The sequence below is a fragment of the Geotrypetes seraphini genome, chromosome 5 (genome assembly GCF_902459505.1).
Source record: "Geotrypetes seraphini chromosome 5, aGeoSer1.1, whole genome shotgun sequence".
Lineage (NCBI taxonomy): Eukaryota > Metazoa > Chordata > Amphibia > Gymnophiona > Dermophiidae > Geotrypetes > Geotrypetes seraphini.
This window is the reverse complement of record NC_047088.1, coordinates 24,534,636-24,553,078: the sequence shown is the minus strand read 5'-3', so window position 1 is coordinate 24,553,078 and position 18,443 is coordinate 24,534,636. Positions and strand designations below refer to the sequence as shown.

Here is an 18,443-nt window from a genome sequence, read left to right as displayed (position 1 = left end):
GATGTCAGCGTGCCAGATTAAAAGTTAAATTTAAAGCGCTCCGGGGTTTGGGGGAACCCACAGTTTACTTAGAAGTGCTGGCGCTGCCATGGGGTGGGGGGGTTCAGGGCGAACCCTCCATTACAGTGGAAAGTGTAATTTTTCCCTGTTTTAAGGAAAAATTACAGTTTCCTTTGTATGTGGGAGGGGGTTCCCCCCACACCCCCCCTTGGAGCTTTAAATTTAACTTTTAATCCGGCGTGCTGACGTTCTGTAACATTTGTCTCTGATCATTTGTCCGCGTGTTATTGGCACGCTTTTGACCCTTTACCCTACCACGCGCATGCCCCTTCCCTTCCCCCATACCCAGTGGCATAGTAAGGGGAGGAGGGGGCAGGACGCCCAGGACGCCTTGTTAGTAGGGGTGCCGGTACCCTTCCTCCTCTCCGCCCCCTCCACCTCTACACACTCCTCCTCTTGCCATGCGTGTGCCCCCTTCCCTTCCCCCATACCTCTAGTTGTTCACCACTATGAGCAACAACTTCAATGTGTTTCTCGCAACCACATCAGTTCTCCCGCTGACATCACTTCCGGGTGCCGCACATAGGAAGTGACATCAGAGGGAGAGCCGACGGGGTCGTGAGGAGCATGAGGTATGGGGAAGGGAAGGGGGCGTGTGCGTGGCAGGGGGGGATCAGGGAAGGAGTGGAGGGCGGAGACAAGGGCGGGGGAGGGGCACCTCCACCCCGGGCACCACTCACCTCACTTACGCCACTTCCCGCGCCTCTTTACTTTTCCCAGAACGAGCAGCATTGTGAGCTTGCTGCTTGCGTCAACCCGGTTCTCCCTCTGATGTCACTTCCTAGGTGCCGGACCCGGAAGTGATGGCAGAGACAGCCGACACCAAGGCGGGCAGCAAGTTCATGATACTGCTCACACCGGGCAAGCATGCAGTGGGGGGAGGAGCAGGGAGGTGGAAAAAAGGATGTGTGCTGGCACCCCCACCAAGACGGTGCCCAGGGCGGATTGCCCCCTGCTCCCCCTTACTAAGCTGCTGGGTGCGAGCAGTTTTGCTAGCCAAATGGCTGGGAGTAAATGCTCGTGCCTAACTGCAGACAGCTCAGCACGCAAACGCAGGTATTCGATGACCCGCACATGCAATGACTAGACATGGCCCTGACCCGCCCAGGTCCCTTTGCAGTTGCACACGCTCGAATTTGTGCACACAATTTACTGAATATTGACTAGGGGGGATTGCATACGTAACTGTTAATTACTGCCAATTAACACAAATTATAGCTTAAGGGTGGTCATTAATGCCAATTATCAGCTCATTAGCTTATTAGGTTTTACACATAACTGACCCTAGTCTATAAACTGCATGTGCAACTTTTCACGCTAGTTACAACGTTGGTCGCACAATTCTATAGATTTAGGGCAACACTGAATCATACGTGCGTTGCAAGTTACAGAGGCATAATAAAACCTAGGGCCGATACAAGGTGCCCTAAACTAACCTGCAGTCTTGTTCCTTTCCTCAATTAAATTTCAGGCTTCTCGATCCACCGAGATTTTAATAATTACGCCCAATGCTGTGGAAGAGTGGGCTATAAATTTTTTAAATAAATGTATAAATTGCATCACATTAGTATTTATGGAGCGCAATGCGATTTACTGCCAATGATAGAAATTTCCAAAAGCCATATGCCTAAGTAAATGGGCTATTTGAAACCTGCCCACCCTTTATGCAGGGAAAACAACGCATCGGGTTTAGCTGGAAGGGCATATCGTTTTCTGTAGACTGCAGCTAGACTTCTCCATCCCCCTAAAGGTGCCGTTTTAGGTTTCCTTGTAATCTGTCTAAAAGGTTAAGGCCCTTATGAACTTATGAATGATGGCAAGGACTGAACGATCACTTTTTTTTTTTATAAAAATCTTTTTGTTTTCCGAGACTTATATAGTGACAAACAAAACCACATGATACAATGTAAAAACTAGGCGTAAAAACTTGGAATGACCTTACTGAAATGACCAGGACAGAAGAAACTGAAAGCTCATCTATTTGACACTTGCATCCTCTTCTCCTCCTGTATCTTCCTGCCCTCCACTGTCCTCCCTACCCTCTTCTAACCCCTTCCTCTGTAATGTCGCCTAGAGCTTGTATAGGTATGTGCGAGTGCACAAATGGAAGAAATAAAATAAAATATAATTCAAAAAGAAGAAAAATATGAATAATCATCCTAGTTAAAGAGTTGAAATCAGTACTCTTCTAACCCACACATTTTGGGGAGCACAGAAGAAACTGGAGGATACCAAAAAAAAAAAAAAGGAATATTGGGCCCGATATCCAGACTGCAGAAGTTAGCTGGACTGACTCCTGCAATTAGTGTTGGGCCTGTATATTCAATTCCAGGCAATTTCCAGTGACTGATACCGACTATCCAATCTATTTTTAGCCACTATAAACTTAGCCGGCTAAATCAATATTAAACGCTGGCCATCTAAGTTTATAGTGGCCTGATTTGGCCACTAAACTTCGCTGGCCAGAGCTTTAAATTTCATGACTTAGACAGCTGTCTGCTAGCCACTAAGAACAGTAGCACTTAACCAGCCATTAATTTGGGAAAAAAAAGCCATGTTCCAGCCATAGCAAAAGTGGCCGTAGTGCACAGGAAAGGCCACTTTTGCTTCAGTTTTAATAAAAGGGCCCCTCAGAGCATATTATATTAATTAGGGTCTATATACATTAAAGCATATTTTAAAGTGAATTTCAGCAAATATACATTTAATAAGGCATCATAAAATAAGCCATGGGGAATACAGATTTAGGAAGCTAATTTTAACAGCGTTGTAACAGCGGAATAACTCCCATCTCCAGGCTTTGCAAGTCCTTTCTGTGTTATTCCGTATTCTCGGGGCCTAACGCATTGTGGCTTCACCTCGGGCACCAAACTAGCTTCACATTAGCACTTAGATCATTTTCAGCAGTTCTACAACTAATGCCCCCGACCATCCATTTTATACACAACACATTTGTTATCATAGCCAAGACACATCACTTTATGTTGGTCTCATAATGAAGCTCATTTGTTCTCTCTTGGCCCCGTCCTGCAATCTGTCCAAGTCAGCCTGCGAGCCTTCCACCTCCTCATCAAGACTCAATTTAACATACGTGGAATCCGGATAATAAGTTTGTCTCCCAAGATTAAAAGTAAACATTCAGGGCTCCTTTTACAAAGGCGCGCTGGCGGTCTTAGCGCACGCTAAAATGCCGCACGCGTTGGGAGTAAGTTTGGGAGCCAGCGTGCGCTAAAAACGCTAGCACACCTTAGTAAAAGGAGCCCTTAGTAAAAGGGAATTATCAGTGGATAATATGGACGATCACGTGACCCTCCTTGTTTCATTTGCTTTTGAAATGGACGGGAATCATATCTTAAATCTATTTTTTTTTTGTCATCCTACTGCCTTATTTCTGGGTAAAACAAACAAACAAAAAAATTGGGGTGCTTCCCCTGATGTGTGCAGAGAAACCCCGGAATGGTGTCGGCAGTTCCAGGCTCTGCGCATCAGGGTAATTTAGAATGGTGTTATAATTTATCTAAGGTTTCCAGTTAAATGTTCGGTAACGCTTGGTAATGTTCAATATGTTTTCTTTCATCTACTATTACTACTTATTCCTATAGAGCTGCTAGACGCATGTAGCGCTATACATTACATGAACCAAGCAAGAGACAGTCCCTGCTCGTCGCTGAACTCTTAGGTCGCCTAGCGACAGCTAAATGGATGCGCCCTTCTATGTCTAATGATGCCTAGGTGTGGTTATGGGTAGACAATAGGCACAGTTGAGTTGGACGTCGTTAGGCATCAAGTGTCCGACAGGTGCTGCCAAATTAGGCAAGTGAAAAGCTGGCTATGTCTAAGATGCCTAGCGATGCCCAGGTCCGCAGAGGCGTCAATAGGCGTGATTCTATAAATGGCACCATTTTTTTTTTTTTTAATTGACAACCACAGCGTGTGGCGCCTACAATGTCAGCACCGCTCGGCGCCATTTATAGAATCTGGCCCCTAGTGTGCAGTACCTGAGCACTTTTATTAATACTTGGGGACCGTGGGCCATTTTGATCGAGCAGAAGAAAAGGTACTGGTAGTCAATACTCCCGAGTAGCCCCACAAAAGAAAGCTCCGGACTAACCACACATTTCAACCAATTTGAACCAGTACTTTGAAAAGTACTTTACAAACCTACCCCTATACCAGACATGGGCAACTCCGGTCCTCGAGGGCCGGAATCCAATCGGGGTTTCAGGATTTGGCCCTCGAGGACCGGAGTTGCCCATGTCTGCCCTATACTGTATATGCCCAATACTGAATCAAAAAAGGAAAATGCTTACTGCTCCACTTAATTAAATAAGCATTTTTATATTTGGCAGCTTTTTTTGCTGTTTGCTATTACATTAGAATTATTTTATTTATTTAAAAATTTATATACCGCATAAATACAATGCGATTTCCAAAATTACATGCATACATATTAAAAATATTAATAAATTGCTTTCTTTCATTATGCTGTTTTACTGCCATTTATAGAATCCACCACTTAGGCATTATGTTCACATTGAGTGTATTCAAGCCTGGGGAGGGGCTTATTGGTGCAACCAACACAATGGAAGATTTGTTGTTGAGGTTTTATTGAACCTGGTCTAGGAGACCCTGGTAAGACAGCAAACCTCTGGCTATCAATAAGGTCCTAACCAGGCCCAGAGGGTTGCTAATCATGCCTGAATAGGGTAGGCCATGCAGGAAAACCTTGGTCATTTAGCAGTGAGAGACTAGGTGGACCAACCAATTGTCAAAGGCTTGGGTACATACTGTAGATTAGATTCCCTTGTTGCAATATTAATAGTAAAGCTGTGGTCTTTAATTAGTTCCGTTTGAAACTGATGTCTTGCAATTTATTTGGGTAATTAGAAAGTAGGATGGGGTTGTGGTCATGGTTGCCTTGGATAGTACTTTATTATGCTTTTTATAAGATGCAATTCTACAGTGTCATGATTTTTTGAGCATTGGGAGATACACATCATGAAGGTTATGTCAATTAAAATTCAGATCTTACCAAGAATTTTAATTGCACCCTTCTGTATTAACAAACTTTCCACTGCGGTATAGAATAAGAATGTATACTCAAAAGTGTTATTCTGAACCTTTCCTTGCCCAGTGCATAGTGCATGCAAAATCCTTAATTTTGACAATATCTGACCAAATACTCGTTAGCCTGATTTAAAAATAGAATACATTTAGGCTCTCTTTTACTAAGGTGCGCTAACCGATTAGCCGTGGCTGCGTTAGCGTTTAGAGCGCGCTAATCGGTTAGCGCACGTTAGTAAAAGAGGGGGTTAATCTCTGTATATTTTAGCAGATTACCATATTTTCACGCATATAACGCGCACCCGTGTAAAACGCGCACACGGGTATAGCACACGGGAAACCATAATATATGTAAAAAAAAATTTTTATAGCGTGCACACGCGTATACCACGCATGCTGCTTGCCGCCCCGACTCTCCTGTCACCGCCCCGACTCTCCTTTCCAGCCCTGCCCCGAGTCTCCTCTGGTCCCGACTCTCACTTTCCAGCCCTGCCCCGAGTCTCCTCTGGTCCCGACTCTCACTTTCTAGCCCTGCCCCGAGTCTCCTCTGGTCCTCTGGCACCCCCACCCCGAAGGACCGCTCGCACCCCCCCAGCCTTCCCTCCCCCTCGCATGGAGAAGCTGCCTACCGTTGTTTCCCGATGCCAGTGAGCCCTGCTGCTTCCTCTGCCGGCGTTCCCGCCCCTTCTCTGAGCCCTGCGCTGTGCTGCTTCCTCTGCCACGGTCCCGCCCCTTGTCTGACATCAGAGAAAGGGCGGGACCGCCGGCAGAGGAAGCAGTGCAGCGCAGGGCTCAGAGAAGGGGCGGGACCGCTGGCAGAGAAAGCAGCAGGGCTCACTGGCATCGGGAAACAACGGTAGGCAGCTTCTCCATGCGGGGGAGGGGAAGGCTGGGGGGGTGCGAGCGGTCCTTCAGGGTGGGGTGCGAGCGGTCCTTCGGGGTGGGGGTGCGAGCGGTCCTTCGGGGTGATGAATTGGACGTCGGGGGGAGGGGAACTATGTAAAAAAAAATTTGTACAATGCGCTCACGCATATAACGCGCATGGTTATACTCGGTTTGTAAAATCGTGTATAACGCGCGCGTTATATGCGTGAAAATACAGTATATTTTTTTTATAAATTTCCAATGTTAACAGCTAGTAAATCAGCATAAGTAGCAGATGCAGTTTATGTGACAGTGCAATATTCTTCAGTTATATTTAGTTAATCATTTCTGTGGGACCCTGAGATTCCAGTAATGAGTATCCCAAGTCACATATCTGCTCAATAAACTGGAACATTTCAAGAAAGTAATGTGCATTGATTTTTCTTCCATTACACAATAAGTTACATGAGTAACCCCCGACAGAAAATAACTGTTTTCTAGAGACATGGAGAGACATTTTTGCTAGGATGTCTAAGTCCGACTTTGGATCTTTCCCGCAAGATGTCCAAAAGTCGAGGTGGAGAAAAGTCCATTTTTGAAATCACTAGATGCTCAATTTATTTTTTTTTTTTTTAAATCACCTACTATACTTAGATGTCTTGACCGCCAGGACTTTCAAATTTAGGATGCCTTTTTTGGGTCATTCTCAAACACAAAAGTGTCCAAGTTCAAGACGCTCAAATCCAGACCATTTGGACATGGTAGGGGTTAGCATGATAATGGACTGGCCACACAGACATGCCAACAAGGAAGTGGGGCACCTTGCAGGGTACTGCTGTGAACTTCACATAAAGGGTGCCAGAAGTACTTTTCACCATAAGCCCTTTATGATTTATGGGGAGCCCTCCAAAACTCCCCTCCAAACCTACTATAACCACATCTACCACCCCAATAGCTCTTATGACTGCAAGTGGCACCTATATGGCAGTATAGTAGAGTTTTGGTAGCCTCACTCCTTCCATCATAAATATAGAGGTAAGAGTGGCTTATGAGACCCACCAGGCTACTTAAGACCCCTGTGTGCTGCTCTACTAGGCTTTCCCATACCAGGTGCTGGATTGTATAGATAGTTAAGAGATCTGAAGCAACCAGGTTTTCAGCATAGGGAAAATTGGGAGAGTGTGTTCAGAGCCAGCTAGGATTACCATATGGTTGCAATGCTCCCCCGCAAATTTGCGGTCCGTGATTTGCGGTCCTGGTCATTCTCGGTATTTTCTGATCACGAATGACCGGGCAGGAGAGGGCAGCTCCTGATTGATGAGGCCCGACTTTAGCACAGAAAGAGGCGGTTGGAGCATACCGCGAGTGATTTCCTTCACTTGCCGGCGCTCCAGCTGTCCTCTCCTGCCTCTCCTGTCTCCCCTGCTAAAAACCGGATTCACGGTTTTTCAACATTCGCGGGGGTTCCTGGAACGGAACCCCCACGAATATCAGGGGAATACTGTATTGGTATTGGATCCCTAATGTGTGTCTAGTTAGAATACAAAACTTGTATTGAAAAACTTACAATGTTGAAGATTACTGTGGCAAACTTTAACCTCTGAACTCCATTTTAGGTTTACAGTATTGGCATTAGACCCCCTAGTATGTATAGAATTAAGACACAACCTTATATCGTAAAATTGTCCGTAACTGTCATATTGTAACCTATTAACTGTATTTGATGTATGTATAACCTGTAACCCGTTCTGACCTCCCTGAGGAAAACAGGATAGAAAAACAAATTAAATATATAATTTCAGACAATTCAAAATGTTTTAAAAGATAACTTGGAGCAAGACCAAACAGTGTTTTATAACATAAGCCTATGAGAGGGGCCTTAAACAACTTGGAACAATCATTGCCTCAGGCCCCTCCCTGGTACATCTCAAGATGCACTAGGGAGGGGAAGGCCCATTTTGGACGATGCAGGCCACCTGGGAGAAGGGTATTTGCGTACTTCAGGTCATTTACTTAGAGGTGGAGTGGAGGGGGCATTGGAGGGGGGAGGGGGCATCGGAGGCGGGGAGGAGATGTTGTATGGAAGGGAGGGTCACTTGGCAGAAGGAGAGAGTGGGCATCTCTCCCACTGTAGGGGTGCGTGCGGCCGGGTGGCAGCAGGCGTTTCTTGGCAGTGGGAGAGAATCTGCATCTCTTCTGCTGCTTGGGGGGACGGGGGTTGCTGGTTGGCAGTGATGGGCACATGCAAATTTAGCGAATCTTCACTGCTGTCCGCCAACCTTCTTTGCATGCGTGATTTTTAGAGAATGTCTCGCTTTTTTCAATTCGTTATAAAATGGCTGTGTTAGCAGACTGTCACCTTTTTTCGCGTTTTTTCGAGAATCCTGGCATGAATGTCTTCCAATGGACTTCCTCAGTGTTGTGACAGTTATTTTTGGTTCTACACATCAAATTCAATAATTTGTTCTTTCATCTATTATACTATGGGAAAACATCTTTCGCTGACTGAAAGGGCCTTGCTCAGGCTGCTCCTAAGTAACCTTTTGCAGTCCCTTCAAGACCTCACACACCATACAAAATATAGAAAAATGAAAAAAGTCATATGTATGTGTGTATGCAAGCATGTATGTATGTTCCAGCATAACTCTGAAATGCATGGAGAGATTTCAACCAAACTTGGTATACATATCACTTTCTATCTGGGGAAAAAATACTGTGGGGGTGACAAGGGGGTGACATGTAAAAACTATTGAAAATGACAGATTTTCCTAGTTTTCGGGCTCGCTGAGATAATTACTGACACTCCTAATGCCGTTTAAGTCCAAGTTCAGCCCCATACAGAGGGCCATTCTTGCTGCTAAAAATGAAGATGTCCACAAAATAAACAATCCAGTACTTCCTGTTTTACCAGGCGTAATCACTGACTACAAGTCCATCGATACCGGAAGGTTGGGATAAATAAATATCCAGGCAATGCCGGGTGATCGCTAGTGAATGATAAAAAAACAAAAACAAACAATCCCATATCATCTAAAATATATTTGCTATACCAAGAGATTTAAAAGAAAAAAAAAGATGTTTGTTGCACCTGTAATTTAATAAGAACTACCTGAAAGAACAAATTTCCTATAGAAGATATAAAGTTCACATTGCCCTCCCCACAATCATAAATATTTGTCACCACTTCCTTTTTTTTGTATGATTTAAGGAGCCTTGCAATTCATCTGTGCACCACAGCAGAAATACAAGATGTGTTTAGGCAACTGTAATCTCAAGAAAGCCGTAAATGGGACTCTGGCAATGCTCAAAAATGGTGGATTTACAAGGTTATTTACTAGAGTATCCATAAGAGTAACATTTAGGGGGGGAGGGGGAGTTTGCAACCTTTCGGCATTTCTTAATTTAAGGGCTCGTTTACCTGCCAAATGTTGATTTGTTTGCTGGTTCTAAAAGTGGCTCCCATGAGGTCCCCACCACTTTCTAGATTCTCAGATAAGGGTTGGGGGGAGGGGAGGGGATACATCATATTTGTTGATTTCATTCAGTTTACGACGCTAGTGGCCAGACAAACCGTAACTTCATAATCATGGCAAATGATACTTAGATACTTAAAAGCCACAGCAGAACTCTAAAATGTCTCAGTGTCTGTTTTCAATGAATCAGGCATACGCTTATGTTTTCTAAAGACCTTTCTATGTCTATAGATGTCTAGAAAACAGGCAAGTCAATATTTAAAGTATGTAGCTACAGTCGATGGTGCAGTAAAGGGGGGAGAGGGCAGGAGGATGGAGCACCTCAGCCACTGATGGAAAGGGTCTCTTAAATGTCTTCCCCACATGTAGTGGTATACCAAGGGTGGAGGGGTGGTCCACTCCCAGGTGCAGCTCATAGAAAGGTGCTCCAGTCCCTTCTCCATCCTTGCAGCCTGCAGACTTCATGCCAACAGCAGCATCAGTGAGATGAACATGCTGCCTTCGGTAACCCAGAAGTATCCATCCTCTGTAAGGATAGGAAGCTGAAGCATAGGGAAAGCTTCTGAAGCCACTGAAGGCAGCATGCTCAGCTGACTGACACTACAGGTGGCCCAAAGATTGCAAACAGTAGCCTGAATGAGAAAAGAGAGAGAGAGAGAGAAGTAACCATTCCATGAGGGGAGAGGGAGGAGAAATATTGTACCTGATTGGGGGAAGGAAGGGATAAAGGAGAAAGCTGCAAGATTGGGAGGGAGGGAGGGAGAAGGAAGACCATGGAAAGGAGAAAGAGATGCTCGTCACAGGTGAGGCAGGGAGAGAAGAGAAGCAGAGAAGAGGAGAGAAATGTTAGATCATGGGGTGTGGTGGGAAAGACGGAAGAAAAGCAAAGAGATACCAGAGCACGTGTGGGAGGGAGAGTTGGAAGGGAAGGAGACAGAGAATGCGGTTAGCTTAGCAGGCTTTTAAAAAGATGTGGAATTTCCTAAAGGTAAAATTCATAAGCCATTATTAAGATGGAGTTGGAAAAATGCACTGCTTATTTCCAGGATAAGCAGCATCTGTTTTAATCTTTTGGGATCTTGTTGCTGTCCCTCACATTCATGGAGGGACATTCCATGCTATCCTTCCATCAGCTGTGCTCTGTTAACTATATTGGTTTAAGTTAGGTAAGCAAAAATCTTGTCCTAATTTAAACCACTCAGCTACACAGATAGCAGCTGAACCTTGCCAGAATCCATGTAGCAGCAAATTGTGGCATCATCTATGAATATTCAGTACCATCACTTCTATGAAGAGTGTGCTGAATATGCATGGAACGTTTTAAACACTGTAGCCAGTGGCATAGTGAGAGAAGTTTGATCCTTGGGCAGAGGTGCCTGGCATCACCACACCCCCCTGATGTACTCTTCCTCACATCCAGCATTGTCGCGCTGCTCTCCTCACGTACCTCTTCAAATTTCCATCATCCGTAAACAGGATCTCCTATCCACTGTACACACTGGCTGAGCCTTCCCTCTGACATCACTTCTGGTCCCACCAAACAGGAAGTAATGTGAGAGGGAGGAATGAGGCCGGCGTGAGCAGCATTTAGGATATCCTCCTCACTGCTGGTGAAGATTTGAAGAGGTATGTGGGTCAGTGTCACACAGCATATTTGACACCCAGGGCCGGCCATTTTTTAACACCTCCTTCATCAATATATTAAAAAAAATATTTTTAGTAATAACCATGAAATGAAACGAATGGTCAGAAAAGAAACACAGCAGTGAAGATAGTGTTGACAGCAAAATACCTACTGAACCAGAATATAACTTGCATTGTTATTACTGAGAAAGCTGTGATATTAATTTAAATCCCAAATCCAGTATCAGGCATAGATGGGCATTTTCGATAAGACGTATAAGTCTGAGATTGGACATTTTGGGCAAGACGTCCACAAACCCAGGAGAAAAAAATGTCCATTTTCAAAGCTGCCAGACGTCTAGCTTTTATTTTTGAAAATGACCTAGGTATAAGTTTTGGTCCTTAGGATGTCTACCTTTTTTGGCCATTTTCAAAAACAAAAACGTCCCCATGAAAAACACACAAAAGCAAGTTTTGTAGATATACCCAATTACTTTGTCTGATCACGGCAGAGGAATCCCAATCAGCTGAGCCGGTTTCAGAGATTCCTGCCGGCTCAGCTGATGGGGATTCCCCCCTGCCAGGATCAGCTGTGCCATAAAGCCCTACACCCCCTCCCTCCTGACATCCCCCTGACATCACCCAACATCATGGAACACCCCCCCACCCCATTACCCGACACCCCCATACCTTCTGCTACAAAATCGGCAGGAGGGAAGCCCATTCCCTCCTGCCTGGAGGGCCACATGTTGAGAATGATGGGCCTTCTCCCTCCCAATGCATCTTGGGATACAGCGGGAGGGGGGTCTAAGACCCTGACTGGCTCAAAATCACCATTTTGATTATGCCCCTCATATTGTGAATACAAAACACAACAAATGTCATTCATGACCACCAGAGCCCCAGGAATTTCCTAAATACTACAATGACCAATAGAACATCAATATACCTATTGTAAAACTAAACCAGGCAGGTCGATCCTGCATAGTCAGTGCTAACAGAAAACATGTCTTTTTCACAGACACAGAACACAGATACACCCTCGTCCAGTACAGAATAAGCAACCACAAAACTCTGCAGGCAAGAGACTTCTTGGGGGAGGACAGTATGCAGAGGGAGGAGAGAAGAGAGAGGGGTAGAGGGCTGAGGAAAGACAGAAGAGAATGTTGAGGTTGGCCTGGGGGAGGAAACCTGAGCCAAGGGCATCTAAAGAGGCTTACAGGCTGTTCTATTCGACCTTCTATAGCTCCAGTTCTGTTTGGTTCCCCCGCTACCACGGTAGACTCCTTTAAAGATCTTGGAGTAATCTTAGATCGAGTACTCATTTTCCATGAACAAGTTTAAAAGGCTGTAAAATCTGGTTTTTTTTGCACTACGCTATCTTTGTCCCTTAAAATCTTTTTTAGACTAGTCTACAGTACCTTAAAAATACATGGATTTGTTATTTCACATCTTGATTACTGAAATGTAATGTATGCAGGCATTTCTCAGGCAGAGTTAGAACACTTACAAACCCAGTTGAAGTATTAGGTGGACTACCATCAGTGCTATATTAAAAGATTACACTTCTCCCTCCGAATCCGCGGTTTCAGCATCCGTGGTTTCGGTTATTCACGATGGGGAGGAGGGCGATTTTAATTTTTTCGCCTATTTTTAAGTCTTACCTGGTGGTCTAGCGGATTTTTGGGACAGGAGCAATCTTCCTACGCTCCTGCTCTGTGCAGATCACTCATAGGAAATGGCTGCAGGGAGTTCCCGTCGTAGTCTCGAGAGACTAAGGAAGCTCATGGCAGCCATTTCCTGTGAGTGATCTGCATGGGGCAGGAGCGTAGGAAGATTGCTCCTGTCCCAAAAATCCGCTAGACCACCAGGTAAAGTCAGGGATGCCGGGGGGAAGGGAGGCGGGGGTGGGTCAGAGCCAGCCGAGAAGTTCTTTGCAGTTTTTCACACTTCGCAGTCTGGCTCTGCACTTAACCCCTGTGGATACGGGGGGAGAAGTGTAAATACAGAACAGCCTTTGATAGCACATAATGCAGCATCCATTTGCGGATTTATGTATATTTTACACTTATCCCCTCTTCTATTAAACTACGGTTCCTATGAGTTCCTATGAGCATTGGGAGCAGCGCGAGCCATTCAGCGCGGCTCTCTGCACTACAAACTGCTATCGCAGAAGAGGGGGTTAGGGTCCCCTTTAGAAAACTGTAGTAAAATCTGTAGTTCCTATGAACCACAGTGTTCACAGTGTACCATATGATATCTGCAGATGTTTGTTTGTTTGTTTTTTTAAATAATTTATTATTTTATTTAATTACAATAGTGTAATACATTTGATAGAAAGTAACGATATGTTACAAAGAATATACTATCTGAAACAATAATATTACAGAATCATAGCTATACCCAACCCCCTTCCATCAATTATTAATATTGACAATATTAAACATTTTAAATATGAAGATCTAATATCCATATATATTTTTATCATTCCCTACCCCACCCCCCTATCCCAACCCAGATGTGTAATGAAAAAAAAATCAGAAGGTATTATATAACCTTTTAATGTGAATCAGCAAATAAAGCCAATGGACTCCATATTTTGTTAAATAAAACACTAAACCCTAAATATTCTGCGTTCATTTTCTCATATCTATATGTATTACATACATTTGTCCACCAAAATGTATAACTTAACCTGTCATGATTTTTCCAGTTTGTTGTGATCATTTGAACCGCAATTTCAGTTAAAATCAAGAAAAGACGACTTTTAAATTTATCAAGGAGAGGTTTAATGTGTAAAATAGTACCACAAATTATTGCTTCGTATGTTAACGGAATATCTGATTCTAAGGCTATATTTATTTGTCCCCAAATTGACTTCCTAAAACCAAATATCAGCGAACAAAAAAATAACAGATAGCTGCAGATGTTATATGACAACCGATGGGGGAAAGAAAACACAGGAGATGCCACCTTCACAGATCGTGAAAGCAAAAAAAAAAAAAAAAACCCACAACAAAACAAAGGTGACCGAGTGGTATTCAATCTTGTTTATTGAATAGAAAGGCTCGACACGATCATGTTTCGGCCCTGACGGGCCTGCCGCAGGAATATGAACTTCTGTCTAGATCAGGGGTGTCAAAGTCCTTCCTCGAGGGCCGCAATCCAGTCGGATTTTCAGGATTTCCCTAATGAATATGCATGAGATCTATTTGCATGCACTGCTTTCACTGTATGCTAATAGATCTCATGCATATTCATTGGGGAAATCCTGAAATCCCGACTGGATTGCGGCCCTCGAGGAGGGACTTTGACACTTCTGGTCTAGATGATTTTATTGAGAATGTTCAGACTTTAAGGCTTATTTCTGTATTACATTAGATGTATGCCGATGATTAAAGAAAAACCGGCATCTCGAAATATCCAGTAATCAAGTACTACAGCCTCAAACCAAACAAAATTCTTGTGCAAACAGGAAGCTTCACACTTGCCTTTGAGGCCGCCTTCAGTGGTATGAATTGCTGCATGTTAGTCTATGGACGAGTTAGTGGTTAGCGCGCTCTAAAACACATAGCGCACCTTAGTAAAACGGGGTAAAACTGCAAAACATTTCTCTCTTGCCTGTTTTTCCAACTATGTCACTACATGTAACAAAACTGGTATACCATATTTTTGGCTGCTGCTTGCCATGTTACCTGGGTTATAGCAGTCCTAAGAAATTTAAAACCACTTTTCCATTTGTTCTTACCTGTTATGTTTCTTTTCTTTTTGATATTGCAGTTCTTCCCCATTTTCCTACTGTATCCGTAAATTTGTTTGTCCTTTTCGTGTTACTTTGTGAATAGATCAATGTAAAATAACCTGGGTTTTTTTTGGTTTTTTTTTGCTGTACACCGCCTAGAAACTTTGTATAGGCGTTTGAACACATCTAATATAATAAAACCCTAAGCCGCGCATGTGCACTCCCACCTGCGTGCTCCCGTTTTCCGTGCACTGTAGGGCACCGCAGTTAAGAGTGCGAATGCGCGCTTAGCTGTGGCAGTGGCCGATTGACAGAGGCAGCAAACACGCCGCGACTCCCCCCTCCCGCCCTCACTCACCCACCGTCAGAGAAACGACCGCATTGGACCGCGAGGAGGTCATTGGGAGTGCTGGCGGCGGACACGTGCACAGAATTGGCGCTCAGGGGCAAGTAAAATGGGAGACGGGCCTTAAACCGCTGGCCTACCTGCTATCCACCTCGCGCAAACCTAAATCCAAGAAAAGCGGCACTACCAGTAGAAGTTTATTGTTAAGATTAAAGGTGCTGCGGTGACTCCTCTCACGAGCCGCACCTGCGTCGGAGAAGGCTTCCAACGCAGGCAACGATCGTGAGAGGAGCTGCGGCGGCATCTTTAAACTTAAAAATAAACTTCTACCGGTAGTGCCATTTTTCCTGCTGTGCCCTCTCGATCTCCTTGACCACTGTGAGTGCGATGGTAGGCCACACCGTGGGAAGCAAAGGGGGGGGGGGTTGGGAGAAATACTGCTGCACAGGGACCTGCTGCTCAGAGAAATGGACGCAGAGGGAAATGAGGTCGGGGGAGGGAAATGCTGCACAGGGAAATGAAGGGGGAGGGTATGTTACATATGGAGCAGGGAGAGAGACAGATAGAAATAAAGTGGGAGGGAGGGAGACAGAAAGAAAGGAAGAAAGACACTGAACGGACACGTATCAGAACTTTAGTAAGTGTCCTTAGGCATATGTTGTTTAAAGATGCAAAGGTAGGCCCTGTTTATCTTTCCCTTCTTTGAAGATGGTATAAGGACATCTATGTTTGTCTTTCTTTCTTTGACATGAATGTTTAAACAGAGTTGTAGTGAAGTGAATTCAATTGTTTTGTTAAGCCGTATTTACAGACAGCTTTAGTTAAGAAGCTCTGCTGGTCAAGGCTTTTTCTTACCTTTTGGACTTCAATCTCTAGATAGGAAAAATGCTGACACATGCTGGCAAACCTGATTCGTATAAATATGTGAAACTCATAATAAAAGACGGACATATTTGAAAGATGGTTTCTGGTCTTTAAGATGTGTCCCCAGGTACCTGACTTACATATGACAGAGACAGAGAAAGTATGGGGCAGGAATTGGGACCTGAATCCTTTTCAGTTGGGGGCTTGTCCGCGATGGGCAGATGATATCACCGGTATTTTGTGAGTATTTCTGAATTTTTTCTGTTCTTTAATACTCACTGGGTAGTGGTGACCTGTACCCAACCCCTTTATTTTAAGTTCAAGCTTTGGGTTCTATTATGGAGTTTTTTTGGGAAAAATCTCGGGGTACTTTCGGTAAGCGCCCCTCATGAATATATAAGCAGCTGCCATTCTTTCGGGAAGAATGAAATTATTTATAGAACCCCCCTGCCCACTCTGTCATTTGTAAGGTTAAAACTTTTATAGAGTATAAGATTTTATTGTCTCTTATTACTGTACCTCGCTTATAAGGTAAGATAAGCGAATATTTTTGCATTGTTATATTGCTTTTGTAATGAGTCATAAAGGCACTTACTCCTAGACAAATGAGACTTGTACGGCTGTGTGTATGTATGACATTTTTCCTTCAGCTCCCATCTTTCTGTGTCACCAATGTTTAATACTGAGGTAGGACATGCTGTTATGTGGAATGAAGTGAAAGCGCTGTTTGAATCAGTCTAAGATCTTTCCCTTGTAGTTTGTACACAAGCCCTAATTTTGTGCGTTTTTTTCTATGGCTGCTTTCTTTGTGTTCTGTGCTGGATCATAAAAAAAAAAAGAGAAACAAGAAAAAGAAAAAATTCCGTTTTAAAGGTTTTCTTTCTTGTGCAGAGCAAAGCTAATCTGTTCTTTGCTTTCATTATCAGGGTCTGTGCATGAATGTTTTTGTCCCTTCCCCCAGACTTCTCTGTTTGGGCTTCCACTGACCCCCTATAGTGCTTCTTTGAAGTTACTCATTCTTGGTTTTATAAAGCAGTAAGGTGAGATTCCACTGCTCGTCTCTTGACTTTTCTCCGGCATTATCAAAACCACCATCTCTTCTTATAATACGCCCATCGCTCTTGTTGCCAAAGCTGATGGCATTCCCTGTTTCGTCCTAGATTTTCGGGCTGTTAATGTTTTGGTAATTCTCATTGCCCTTATGTTTCTTCCACCATTCCATCGGCAGCCAATGATTTTTTTCTGTCATTATCCTAAAGTATGTTTTATTTTAGTCCCTTTGGTGAGGTTGCCTTCACCTTTAAGCAACAGTATACCTAGTGTGGAATGTCCTTCGGGCTATTCTACAAGTCATGCACTGCCCTTCATGGTCATATTCTCATTTTGTACAACTTTTTGTGTTCCATAATTCAGGAGACCTATCCGATTGATAGTTTGTACCTTTTATAATGGTTGTCTGTGTGTGGTCACAAGGTGTCATGAAATAAACTGCACTGGTGTACATCTGAAGTGAAATACCTGGGTTTTGTCCTGTCTCATGGTCAGAGGAAAATCTGCACTTTCTGCATTGCTGCTATTCTGGGTCTGCCCCTCCCAGTTACCAAGAAAGACATGCTTACTTTTCTTGCTATGATTGGTCACTGCCGCCAATGGATCTCTGCTTGTTCCTTCTATGACCAGATTTTGAGACAGACCCTGGTTTCTGAAATGACTGCTCTTATCAGATGGACTTATGAAATGTTGGACATTTAAGATGTGCTTTGGTTTCTAGCTCAAGTTTGGGTTTTCCTGCTTATGCCCACATGTTTTATCTCTTTGTTTGGGACTATTGTAACACCATGAAGGGAGAACATGGCGGTAAGTTACGCTCTGTTGCCTTTTTTATAGTCACTCCTGTTCAAGAAAGCCCTGGCTGCTTGTGCTATGGTGGTAGAGATGGTTACTTTTCTGATCCTAGGTCACCCCATTACCCTTCATACTTTTCACGATGTCCAAGCCCTTCTTTTAAATGGGCTTTTGGGTCTCACGGGTGAACAGGATTCTCTTCCTCTCTTTTTTCACAGCTTCCTCTGAATTTGATGCCTGGCATTTGGCAGGTGCCCAAAGCCGCCCTTCTGGACGGACTTTGGTGCAAAGAGGGGAAACCCTGGATACCAGCTGCTAGCTCTCCCTTATTCATTGCCCAATATCATGGTATTGGTTATCGTAGTGCTCGCTCGACATTTTAACTTCTTGCTAGTGATATTTTCATTCTTGACCTTTTGCTCCTTGATACAGAGATATATAGCTCGATAATTACAGCTGGCACGGTTGTGAATTGAAAATAAATTGGAAAATACAATTCCTTTCTAGTGTTTTAGCTGAAATTAGGATGTTGCTAATTTAAAATGGGTTTTTCCGGATTTAT

At 43.9% G+C, this 18,443-nt stretch overlaps 1 protein-coding gene across 1 annotated transcript in view; it reads right to left on the bottom strand.

Annotated features, from left to right (window-relative positions):
- TENM1 (teneurin transmembrane protein 1) overlaps nucleotides 1–18,443 on the bottom strand; it is a 698,125-nt gene that overhangs the window by 437,586 nt on the left and 242,096 nt on the right. The gene's annotated exons all lie outside the window — the stretch shown is intronic.